Source organism: Taudactylus pleione, unplaced genomic scaffold, assembly GCF_031769625.1.
Source record: "Taudactylus pleione unplaced genomic scaffold, aTauple2 ptg000176l, whole genome shotgun sequence".
NCBI classification, from domain to species: Eukaryota; Metazoa; Chordata; class Amphibia; order Anura; family Myobatrachidae; genus Taudactylus; species Taudactylus pleione.
The window spans coordinates 2,875,252-2,888,768 of NW_028284578.1; the positions used below are offsets into that span (position 1 = coordinate 2,875,252).

General features: G+C 47.8%; 1 long non-coding RNA gene across 1 annotated transcript in view; it reads left to right on the forward strand.

The window, feature by feature from the left end:
• Positions 1–13,316, forward strand: part of LOC148520519 (uncharacterized) — a 77,722-nt gene extending 64,406 nt beyond the window's left edge. The window contains exon 4 of the long non-coding RNA XR_015878868.1: positions 11,405–13,316. This is a non-coding gene — a long non-coding RNA (uncharacterized LOC148520519). The remainder of the gene's footprint in view (positions 1–11,404) is intronic.
• Positions 13,317–13,517: the final 201 nt, after the last annotated feature.

The window sequence follows — 13,517 nt, forward strand, 5'->3', positions numbered from 1 at the left end:
CGTGTCGCTTAGCATAGTCATCCAGCTACCTCGGTGCAACCTTTTGGACATGAAAAAACACTATTGTGAGGTGTTCAGAATAGACTGGAAATGAGTGGAAATTAAGGTTATTGAGGTTAATAATAGCATAGGAGCAGAAAAACCCACACATTCTGTGATTTTTGCTGTTTTTATGCTTTTTTTTCAAAAAAATACAGATACAAAACCCAAAACACGGAAGGGTGGTTTTGGCAAAACCAATCCAGATCCAAAACACGAAGAAAGATCCAGATCCAAAACACGAAAAGTGGCCGATGCACACCCCTAGTATATTCTCATTCTTTCTCTCTCTCTCTTTCTCTCTCCCAAGTATATTCTCTCTTTCTCCTTAGTATGTTCTATGTCTCTCCATAGTATATTCTCATTCTCTCTCTCTCCTACAGTAAGTACAGTATATTCTCTCTCCCCTATATTCTCTTTCTCCTCATTGTTCTCTCTCTCCATAGTATATTCTCATTCTCTCTCTCTCCTACAGTAAGTATATTCTTTCTCCTCAGTATATTCTCTCCCCCATATTTGCTCTCTCTCTCTCCCAAGTATATTCTCTACCCCTTATATTCTTTCTCCTCAGTATGTTCTCTCTCCCCAATATGCTCTCCCTCCATAGTATATTCTCATTCTCTCCTACAGTAAGTATATTCTCTCTCCCCTATATTCTCTCTTTCTGCTCATTATGTTCTCTCTCCAATATGTGCTCTCTCTCCATAGTATATTCTCTCTCGCTCTCCTACAATAAGTATATTCTCTCTCCCCTATATTCTGTCACAATCCTGGCTAGTTTTTACCTTTTGTGACTTACCTCTGCCAGCTGCTCCATGGATCTGTTTGTAATTCTCCTGGGACATCTGCTCTGGCTGAATCATGCTGGCTGTTACATCTCTGTGTGTGCAGAGCTCTCACCTCCCCACACTGATTAAACACCTGGACCCTGCTCTGTCTGTGAGCATTGCTAGTCTTAATTGGAATCACAGGTGTGGTCCTGATTCTCAAGGGCTGCAGAGATGAATACTCCCTCTGCATGCTGTGCCTTGCTCCACTCTGAATGCCACTGCCAGACCACCTGTCTGTATCCACCAATCGCTGCCAGACTCTAGGTATATAGATCCTCCTCTAATAGCACTCAGTGCTTGAACATCTCGTTACGTTCCGTGGTGTACTGCTTGTGCTATAGCTGTACCTCTGTGTGCCAGTATGTCCCAGACTCCTGCTGGTTCCTAGACCAGTGCTATCCGTAAGCCTGCTGCGTTCAGCTATTCACGCTACCAGACTCTCACCTACGGCTCCCAGGCCGCTCCTAGTAGCTTCCACGCTACCATCTCTCACCCACGGTTCCCAGGCCGCACCAAGTAGCTTCCACGCTACCATCTCTCACCCACGGCTCCCAGGCCACACCAAGTAGCTTCCACGCTACCAGCGTCTACCCACGGCTATCCAGCCGCTCCACGTAGCCACCCAGCTACCAGCGTCTACCCACGGCTATCCAGCCACTCCCCGAAGTCATCCAGCTACCAACGTCTACCCACGGCTATCCAGCCGCTCCACGTAGCCACTCAGCTACCAGCGTCTACCCACGGCTATCCAGCCGCTCCACGTAGCCACCCAGCTACCAGCGTCTACCCACGGCTATCCAGCCGCTCCACGTAGCCACCCAGCTACCAGCATCTACCCACGGCTATACAGCCGCTCCACATAGCTACCCAGCTACCAGCATCTACCCATGGCTATCCAGCCGCTCCACGTAGCCACCCAGCTACCAGCGTCTACCCACGGCTTACCAGCCACTCCACGAAGCCACCCGGCTACCATCGTCTACCCACGGCTACCCAGCCGCTCCAAGTAGCTACCCAGCTACCAGCATGTACCCACGGCTAACCAGCCACTCCACGTAGCCACCCAGCTACCAGCGTCTACCCACGGCTAACCGGCGCGTTAACGTAGCCATCCAGATACTTGCCTTCCTGCCGGTCCCAGTCCGGTTCCTCCATGTCCACTAACCTCACGGCTCATTAGCTGCACCAAGTAGTTTCCGTGCTACCATCCATCTGCAGGCTCATCTACTGGTACCCCGACCAGCTCAGTCAGCCTACCTGCCGGTCCCAGTCCGGTCCCTCCAAGTTCCTTCTGGTCTCATTCCAACGTCTCCAGTTTCCAGTTCCAGTCACTCATCACCAAAGGCAGTTCTCACTGCTACCCACTTCTTATAATAAAGAGCTATTCATGTTAACCATGGTTCCAGTCCAGCCGGCCTCCAGTGATTCCAGCTCATCACCTGATACAGGTAACTCGCTAGCACCAACTGTGACAGTATGTTCAAGCCTAACGATGGTGGCGGATCAAGCACCTAATCCTGGATCAAGTGCTTTCCGTAAGCTAATCACTCGTTTGGTTTCACAGGAGGCGGTACAGCATCGAGTACTACAGCTTCTGCAAATTCTGACTAACCGGCTAGATGATACCCAAATCTTACCTGAACCCCTAACTACTTTCCATCAACTGCTGGAACAGCTACAGGCTCTACTCAACAAAATCTTTCAGATCATTCCTGAATTTCTTAGAGCTACCTCTGTCTCAACTAAAAACTCTGTCTTGGAATCTCTAAGAACCAAAGATTCTTCCATGCCAAGTAAAGTGAGAAAACGAAGTTACCCGCGCTCCAAGCTCTCTGTATCTGAACGCCAGCGGCATAAAGATTTACATCTCTGTCGCTATTGTGGAGCTTCTGACCACTTTATCAAAGGCTGTCCCCTTTGCAATTCCAGCAGTATAACTATGTGTCAACATCTCAATGCCTGTTCCGGTCCCGTCCCGGATTCTGCCTGTTCCAGTCCCGTCCCGGATTCTGCCTGTTCCGGTCCCAGCCCGGATTCTGCCTGTTCTGGTCCCGTCCCGGATTCTGCCTGTTCCGGTCCCAGCCCGGATTCTGCCTGTTCCGGTCCCAGCCCAGATTCTGCCTGTTCCGGTCCCGTCCCGGATTCTGCCTGTTCCGGTCCCAGCCCGGATTCTGCCTGTTCCGGTCCCCGCCCGGATTCTGCCTGTTCCGGTCCCAGCCCGGATTTTGCCTGTTCCGGTCCCAGCCCGGATTCTGCCTGCTCTTGGAAGGGGACTTCAGTTGGCTACCCCAGGAGGGTCCTCAAGTCTCGTAACACAAGAAGGGGTTTTGAGTCACTCACCCCAGGAGGAAATCTTTGTCCTCGCATCCCAAAAGGGGTGTTCATATTCCATACCCCAAAAGGAAAAGTCGAGTCAGCTTCCCCAGAAGGGGATTTTGGGTCCCATACTCCAACAGGGAGTGTCAAGTTCTGTACTCCAGGAGGGGACCTTAAGTCTCTCACCCCAGGAGAGGGTTACAAGTCTCATGCCCCAGGAGGAGGTCCCAAGTTTCGCACCCCAAGAGGGGGTCCCAAGTCTCACACCACAAGAGGAGGTCCCAAGTTTCACACCCCAAGAGGGGGTCCCAAGTCTCGCACCCCAAGAGAGGGTCCCAAGTCTCGCACCCCAAGAGGGGGTCCCAAGTCTCACACCACAAGAGGAGGTCCCAAGTTTTGCACCCCAAGAGGGGGTCCCAAGTCTCTCACCCCAAGAGGGGGTCCCAAGTCTCGCACCCCAAGAGGGTGTCTCAAGTCTTGCAACTCAACAAGGGGTCCCAAGTCTTGTACTCCAAGAGGGGGTATCAAATCTCGCACCCCAGCAAGGGGCCTCAAGTATCGCACCCCAGGAGGTGGTCTCAAGTCTCATGCCCCAGGAGTGGGGTCCAGGTTCCCGTTCCCAGGGAGAAGTGTCATGTACTACTAATCCTGATCATAGCTCCTGTTCAGCATCTCCTGAAAATATCGTTCCAGAGGATGACAGTTTCTGTAGCCTGTTCTCAGCCTCGAATGTTGAAGCTGCTGTGTCTGGCTCTTCAGGACTCCTTCCAGTTCCTTTAGTTGGTCCAAGTACCGAACAGCTGTCAACTTCAGTTGTTTTGATTCCTCAACAATCAGAGCATCCTCAAACCTCTTCCAGCCCTGCACCTGAATGTGCTCCACAATCCTCGAACACACAAACTTCATTGGATACTCCAGGATACATATATTTTGATGGGGACTTATCGCAATACTTTGCATTACTGATGCAATATGCTGCAATCATGGAAGCAGATCCAGCTTGTGGTATCACTCCTACCAACCTTACTAAGTACCTTCTCTCTTCCTTTAGAGGTAAGGCATTGGACTGGGCCAATCGTCTCATCGAGTCTAAAGATCCTGTGCTTCTAAAAATAAAGACTTTCAGTGAAGCTGTTATTAAAGAATTTGGTCTTAAACCTGTCAAACGAAATTCTAGTGAAATTCTCAGTTCTGAAAATCGGTCCAAGCAGTCTGTCGGTCCTACTAAAGAATCATCCTCTGCTGAGTCCTCCACTTCCCTGAACATGAGATGTGTGCCCACCTCCTTGTCCTCTTCATACTGCGGTAACTCCCAAAACACCATCAAAATTGGTTATATTTCGCTTAGTTCCTCCCAGGAGTCCTATCAATGTTCAAGTCCTACTAAACCTTCGATTTTACCTTTTAGATACTGACTTGGAGTCTGAACTCGATCCTACATATGATAATTCTCCATTCCCTGGAAACCATCTGCCATTTGACCCTGTCCTTTCCAGTCATGTGTTTCCACAGGAGTTACCAGAGATCCCATGTCCGTTGGTTGGCACAAAACGTTCTCGCAGCAGAAAGAAGAATCGACGAAGGTCTTGAACCATCCCCTTTGAAGAATTTCCACTCCTGGTATCCCAATAAATGTAAGAATTAAGAGGATGTCTAAAGAGATGTTTCTAGAGTGATAGTGCCCCTATGTTTGAAGCTCCTGTAATGTCATGTTTGGAAGAAAGTTTTTCAGTTTCCTGGATGTCTCTATCCTATGTATTTATTTGGGTGTTCAGAGTCCACCCATGAAGAGGGGGGTACTGTCACAATCCTGGCTAGTTTTTACCTTTTGTGACTTACCTCTGCCAGCTGCTCCATGGATCTGTGTTTGTAATTCTCCTGGGACATCTGCTCTGGCTGAATCATGCTGGCTGTTACATCTCTGTGTGTGCAGAGCTCTCACCTCCCCACACTGATTAAACACCTGGACCCTGCTCTGTCTGTGAGCATTGCTAGTCTTAATTGGAATCACAGGTGTGGTCCTGATTCTCAAGGGCTGCAGAGATGAATACTCCCTCTGCATGCTGTGCCTTGCTCCACTCTGAATGCCACTGCCAGACCACCTGTCTGTATCCACCAATCGCTGCCAGACTCTAGGTATATAGATCCTCCTCTAATAGCACTCAGTGCTTGAACATCTTGTTACGTTCCGTGGTGTACTGCTTGTGCTATAGCTGTACCTCTGTGTGCCAGTATGTCCCAGGCTCCTGCTGGTTCCTAGGCCAGTGCTATCCGTAAGCCTGCTGCGTTCAGCTATCCACGCTACCAGACTCTCACCTATGGCTCCCAGGCCGCTCCTAGTAGCTTCCACGCTACCATCCCTCACCCACGGTTCCCAGGCCGCACCAAGTAGCTTCCACGCTACCAGCATCTACCCACGGCTATCCAGCCGCTCCACGTAGCCACCCAGCTACCAGCGTCTACCCACGGCTATCCAGCCGCTCCCCGAAGCCATCCAGCTACCAACGTCTACCCACGGCTATCCAGCCATTCCACGTAGCCACTCAGCTACCAGCGTCTACCCACAGCTATCCAGCCGCTCCACGTAGCCACTCAGCTACCAGCGTCTACCCACGGCTATCCAGCCACTCCACGTAGCCACCCAGCTACCAGCGTCTACCCACGGCTTTCCAGCCGCTTCCCGAAGCCATCCAGCTACCAACATCTACCCACGGCTATCCAGCCGCTCCACGTAGCCACTCAGCTACCAGCGTCTACCCACGGCTATCCAGCCGCTCCATGTAGCCACTCAGCTACCAGCGTCTACCCACGGCTATCCAGCCACTCCACGTAGCCACCCAGCTACCAGCGTCTACCCACGGCTATCCAGCCACTCCACGTAGCCACCCAGCTACCAGCGTCTACCCACGGCTATCCAGCCGCTCCACGTAGCCACCCAGCTACCAGCGTCTACCCACAGCTAACCAGCCGCTCCACAAAGCCACCCGGCTACCAGAGTCTACCCAGCCGCTCCACAAAGCCACCCGGCTACCAGCGTCTACCCAGCCACTCCACGTAGCCACCCAGCTACCAGCGTCTACCCACGGCTATCCAGCCGCTCCACGTAGCCACCCAGCTACCAGCGTCTACCCACGGCTATCCAGCCGCTCCACGTAACTACCCAGCTACCAGCATCTACCCATGGCTATCCAGCCGCTCCACGTAGCCACCCAGCTACCAGCGTCTACCCACGGCTAACCAGCCGCTCCACAAAGCCACCCGGCTACCAGCGTCTACCCACGGCTACCCAGCCGCTCCAAGTAGCTACCAACGTCTACCCACGGCTATCCAGCCGCTCCACGTAGCCACCCAGCTACCAGCGTCTACCCACGGCTAACCGGCCGCTTCACGTAGCCATCCAGATGCTAGCCTTCCGGCCGGTCCCAGTCCGGTTCCTCCAAGTCCACTCACCTCACGGCTCATTAGCTGCACCAAGTAGCTTCCGTGCTACCATCCATCTGCAGGCTCATCTACTGGTACCCCGACCAGCTCAGTCAGCCTACCTGCCGGTCCCAGTCCGGTCCCTCCAAGTTCCTTCTGATCTCATTCCAACATCTCCAGTTTCCAGTCACTCATCACCAAAGGCAGTTCTCACTGCTACCCACTTCTTATAATAAAGAGCTATTCATGTTAACCATGGTTCCAATCCAGCCGGCCTCCAGTGATTCCAGCTCATCACCTGATACAGGTAACTCGCTAGCACCAACTGTGACATATTCTCTTTCTACTCAGTATATTCTCTCTCCCATATGTGCTCTTCCCCCCTCTCTCTCTCCCTCTTTATAGTATATTCTCATTCTCTCTCTCTCTCTCCCAAGTATATTCTCTCTCCCCTATATTCTCTTTCTCTTCAGTATGTGCTCTCTCCACAATATGCTCTCTCTCTCCATAGTATATTCTCACCACAATATGCTCTCTCTCTCCATAGTATATTCTCATTCTCTCTCTCCTACAGTAAGTATATTCTCTCTCCCCTATATTCTCTTTTTCCTCAGTATATTCTCTCTCCCATATGTGTTCTCTCTCCATAGTATATATTAATTCTCTCTCTCCTACAGAGTAGGAGTATATTCTCTCTCCCCCTATATTCTCTCTTTTTTCTCCTCCGTATGTTCTCTCCCCAAAATGCTCTCAAAGGGGCCTATTCATCAAAACATAATTATCACATGTGATAATTATGATTTGAACTCGCTGCGAGTTCAAACTCAGCTTAGGAGGCATTCATCATGCCTCCTGCCCTAAATGATCATGGGCCCCATTTACAAACTAAATATAACCCCTTTAGCACCTTCTTGCTGTATTTAGTAAACAGCGGTAATCTAAGATTACCGCTGTTTGTACAGCATCGCTCTTGCCATCTAAAAGATGGAGAGTGATGCGGGCCCCATTGCCAGGAATGGAGACCCGGCGGTGCCTTTCCGGCTTCAACAAAGCCTTCCAGGCACTGCCGGGTCTCCCTGTCATGCACATGCGCAGACGGACCGTCGCGCATGCGCATGACCCTGGAGCCCCGTCGCTGGCAGCGTTAAGCTGCCAGCAGCTCAGCAGAGGACCTCGTCGAGGACGAGGATTCCGCTGGACTTCGCGGGACCTCGCCAGAGGGGTAAGTATTACTAAATAATAAATACCAGAGGAACTTTCATTTGTATCACAGTGATACTAAATGAAAATTCCCGCTGGTATTTCCCTTCGTTTGTAAATGGGCCCCACTTCCAAAAAACTGCTGTTTCTGTGAAGCAGTTTTTCAGAAGTGAGAGACTTTTCTCTTGTCCCTCTTCAGTTTTCACTGCCTGTCTTCAAGCTGCGCATGCGCAGCTCGAACACAGGCAGCAAAGAGAGACTTAACCCCTTCCTTCAACTAACCTTGCTGGCGTCTTGTAAAGCTGCCGGCTACTCCTGTGTCGCCCGGAGCCTCCCCACCGCTGAGAACATCCAGATGCACTCTCTTCCTGCCGTGGCCGCCGGAGACTGTGTGTTCCCCCCTCTGCTGAGACCTGCTAGATCCTTGTCCCCTGCCGCAGCCGCTGTAGGTCCCCCGCCGCGGCCGCTGGATCCTGTGCACCCCCGCTGACCGAGTATGGTCCCCACCGCCGCTGCTGTGCGGGGGACCTACTTGCCTAAGCTGTTGCCGGAGACAGCCGACCCCTCGTCATACCAGCTACCCCTGTAGGATAACCGCCGCCGATGCTGTGCCCTCTCCTGGCCCCGGCTCTCAGAAGGACTGCTCTAGGAGCCGGGAGGGAGCATCAGGCAGGTGAGAGAGCACAGCAGGGAGGGATCTTTTCAGATCCCTCTGCTGTATCGGATGCTATTCGCCACCTCAGAGTGGCGAATAGCATCACTGTCAAGTTCCGAAAAAAAAACTTTTTCGGAACTTGATGAATTTCATAATTTCTGTCGAAATTATCGGGGGAGAATTGTAACCAGGAGATATCTGTGATATTTCCTGCGTTACATGATTGATGAATGGGGCTGACACTTATATTATACAAAATTAGGTGAATATGTTATTTTTCACCTGCTTTTGTATAAATTAAGTGATGATGAATAGTTCCTTTCTCTCCTTAGAATAGTCTCATTCCTTCTCTCTCTCTCTCCCAAATATATTCTCTCTCCCCCCTATATTCTTTCTCTCTCTTGCATAACGCAAGTAAAGATGTGAATCTAGCAGTCATCTGAGAGTCAACCAAGTTGAACAACAGGTAATTCATTCCAAAGTCTACAGTCCCAGAAATGAACTTGTTTAAAGGTTCAGCCACATCGTTGATGAAGATGCCTCTAAGAAAGAAAAATAGCTACAATAGTATAATAGCATAAATACCTTAGGGCCCCATTTACAAACGAAGGGAAATACCAGTGGAATTTTCGTTTAGTATCACTGTGATACAAATGAAAATTCCACTGGTATTTAGTAATACTTACCCCTCCGGCGAGGTCCCGTGAAGTCCAGCGTAATCCTCGTCCTCGACGAGGTCCTCTGCTGGGCTGCTGGCAGCCTAACGCTGCCAGCGACGGGGCTCCAGGGTCATGCGCATGTGCGACGGTCCGTCAGCGCATGTACAAGACAGGGAGACCCGGCAGTGCCTGGAAGGCTACGTTGAAGCCGGAAAGGCACCACCGGGTCTCCATTGCCGGCAATGGGGCCCGCAAAGATGGTGAGAGCGATGCTGTACAAACAGCGGTAATCTTAGATTACCGCTGTTTACTAAATACAGCAAGAAGGTATACCCCCTTTAGCGAGCGCTAAAGGGGTTATATTTCGTTTGTAAATGGGGCCCCTAGCATGGAACAGGTTCAGAAATTCCACATATTTCTATACAGGGGTAAGTGAAAAGGCCCCTTCATTAGGTAGATGCTCTGAAAGAAGGAAAGTCAAGTGTGTAATAGAGTAAAAAGTTTTTCATATCAGAATTTCCAGCAATAAAATAAAATAATTTGAAGTACCTTAATAAAGCATGAATCAGGCTAACCTGTGTTATCTTCATAGCTCCAAGCAAATTCCCTCCAGGTTATCCAAGAATCACCCACATAGACAATATACAATTCCTCATAAAAGGAGACAATGGTGTAATAGTATCATGCAAATCAATTTAATGGCAAAACACAAAACACAATAAAATGCCCTTACGTCAGATACATTAAATCAGAGCTTATCTTTATGTTACCAGTGGTCTCTGGCCAGGAAAGTCCAATGTTGGTGCTAAATCCTGTTGGTGGAGATACGAATTGAGGAATCCCAATGCATTTATTCTAAACAGGATTTATACTGTATAGCCAATGTTTTCTCAAGGGTGCCAGGATAAAGTAGATCCTTCCCTGTCATACTCCTGAGATTTGATATAAAAATGTTTAGAATAATACAAAGAAGATATTTATAACTTATAAACATCTCCTTTGTTCATTGTAATCATTTTTATAGTTAACACTCACCAGTTTTGTGGAGCTCCCTGGGACTGCAGCAGACGAGAGATGAGGCAGCCACAGTTCAGCCTCGCTTCTGTTTAAGGGAGGGGGGGTCAGGCGTTCTTTGAGCACTGATGGACACCTTTGATGTGCTATGTGACCTGGAAGTGCACTTTAGTGTTTAGAGAGCGGAGCTCAGTCAGCAGCAGCAGCAGAGAAGACACAGTGATGCAGGTAAGAGAATCAATGGTCACTGAAGCTTAATGTAGTGAGGGGAGAGTTACAGTGAGTAGGGGGTGAGATAGGCTCCCATCTCCATGTGTGCCTCCCCAGCCACTGAGCTCACGTTGCGTCGCTGGTACACACTGAGCAATGTGTACCCAGCTGATATGTTGGTAGCGATGGTGGACGGCACCGGCCAGCTGAGTAAGCTTCAGCATGTGAGGCCAGTAAACTACATCCATGGATGCAGATCCTGGCCTTTCCACTTCTTGAAAATGGGGGAGACATGCCACCATTTCCGGGAACGCCCCTGCACCACCCCTTAAGTATTCTGATGCGTTCTGTACCACTGTCAAGTGGATCTCAACAGCATAGAAAGTAATGGGAAGACCCCTAGATAATAGGATAGCTTAATTGATAAACAGTAAAAGTTACTTCAAAGTAAACTTGTGACTAAACTTGGGAACGCCTATCGTGCATGTGGAAACGTACAGCACATTGCCCAATATACAGAAATCTTGCCTATAAATTGCTTGAGCAGTAGTTTTCTGGTTGGTCGTGCTGGGAGAAGGGGGGGAGAGGTAGCCTGTACAGTGAACATACAGTGAAAAGTATGTGAAGTGGATTCACAGGGACAGAGCTTTGTTGCAAGCTCTGTCCCTGCATGAGATTTTTGATACATCATTGTGATGTATTCAAATATCGCATTGTGATATTGGGTGAATTTATCACAGCCAAATCGCAACTTAGTAGCTCCCCATGCACTATGAAGATCTCTGCATATATGAATGTAGGACGATATGCACAGTCAGAACACAGGAGGAAAATAATAAAATATGTTTGAACATGAATAATGGAGAAATGGAATAATGAACAGAAAATAAACCCACGACAGGTTGTAATTTATGTAATAGGCAGCTTCTGAGTTTACATAAGTGTTATGTAAAAAACACTGTGCACAAGTTCTAGTCAGTATTATGTAATGAAGGATCTGTAATAATCTGCAGTGAAGCATAGGGCATAAGCTGATCCCTCTTTTTTTTTCTTGTCTTTAGAAAGCTGAGCTGTGGAACCTGATGTCACAAGCAGAGAAATGTTTCCTCAGAGCACGACATCTGTAATAAATCATATTTTTTTATCTAAGTCACTTGTCAGTCACAACAATGAAGCCTAAATCTGATTTGGATTAGAATCTACAGAAGATCATGCTTTAAATTCCCTGGACTGGATTACTTTCTGTACCTCCCCTGTGGACAAAAAGACAGTCAAGACTACAGTACCTTATGTGACTCCCGTCATCAAGTTGGTGGGACAAGAAGTATAAATCAGCACTTAAAGTTTTCCCTTTTAAACAATGTTTCCTTTCACCCAGGACAAATATAATTATGCTGTATAATAGAGATGAGCAGATATTTTGGTATTATTTGCAAATTCATATTTTCCAGGATTTATAATCTTTGATTCAAAATTGGATGATGAGAAGTAATTCTGCTGTGTGGCTGTGTGGTGTGATTGGAGTACATGATCTGGGAACATTTAAGGCCAAAGTCTATTAGTGAAACATGTAAAAAATTGAACTTGATGGAAATTAAGAAGATTTTCTGAAACAGGATTAAACATTTTGCTCATCTCTACATGTATGTCACTTATCTCTAGTTCCTGTATAAACAAGTGCATTTGTGTACAAATGGGAGCAGGGCGTTACAAAACTCTCTATGGGGCCTATTCATTAAACCTAAAAATTCTCTAGAGATAATTAGGTTTAGAACTCGCATGGAGTTCTAGCTAATTATAGGTGGAATTCATCATTCCACCTCTCCATAAGTATCTATTCCGAAAAGCTGTCATTTTTTCGATGACAGCTTTTCGGGAAATAGATACTTTTCCCTGCCTACACTACCTTATCGCATCTGGAAACAGTGCTGTGCATGCGCTGTTACATCTGTAAAACCAGCGCATGCGCAGCACTGCCTACAGATGCGTTAAGTTTGTGTACACCCCCCGACCCCTCCGCTCACCTCCCCCCCCCCGACTTACCTGTCCGCGCAGCAGCCTCCGGCTCCGTCCTGCTGGTCTGTCATGTGGTTTCCCAGCAGACCACATGACAGATTAGAAAAAAAAAAACTTTTTTTTTTTTTCTAAACTTTTTTGTGCTCTGCTGGGGAGCACACATGTCCGACCAGCCTCCGGAGCCTGAGGACGGAGCAGAGCGCCGGAGGGACTCGTCGGGGGACCTGCACACGCGGATACAGATAAGTCGATTCTACTATTCGCCACCTCACAGTGGCGAATAGTAACTGCATCAAATTCCGAAAATTCATAATTTTCGGAATTTGATGAATACCACAATTTCCACATCCCCATACTAATGTATGGGGAGTGTGGAAATTAACGCAGGGGAACTTAGCAAGGAGTTATCTGTGATATCTCCTGTGCTAAGTCTGTTCATGAATACCAAAATAACGTTATTTAAGGAAAATGTCCTTAAAAACTTTATTTTAGTGTTGATGAATAGGCCCCTATGTCCTCAATATGTTTGCATTTGTGTTAATATGCTGAAATATAAGAAAAATCATTCATGATTACCATAAAATTGTCTGTTCTTCTCCAAAATCAAATAAAACTCCCTTACTCTAAAAACATAATTGTAAATGGCTGACTCATTCCATCATCCGCAGGGTGAGCCGTATCAAGCACCTACTGCAAACATCCGGATTCGCCAAGCTGCGTCGAACATGGGACAACATCAAGTAGAAGCTATCCTCACCGGACTGGACCCATGACTGGGGGTTATACGCGGGTGTTTTTTCATTAAAAATAAAAAGTACTGTTCTTAGGAAGTGCCTTCTGAATCAAGGGCATTATAATGACTTTTGCAGACTTTATGCTATTTGGATACTGAATTTATATACTGTATAAAGGACGATTTTGTAGATGATTAAAAAATTGAAATTATGATTATGATAACATACACTGGGTTTAAAATAACAGCACGTGGTTTAAAAACAATTCAATTAAATTAGATTTTTTTTAAACTGTTTCCTTCTAGAAACAAATTCTTCATTTACACATGTCAGCAGGTGCACAATAATTACAATTAGTGAGGACCTCCGCTGGCCAGCCTCTTCAGCCATCTCTAATAGACATACAGTCTGACAATGCGTTAAA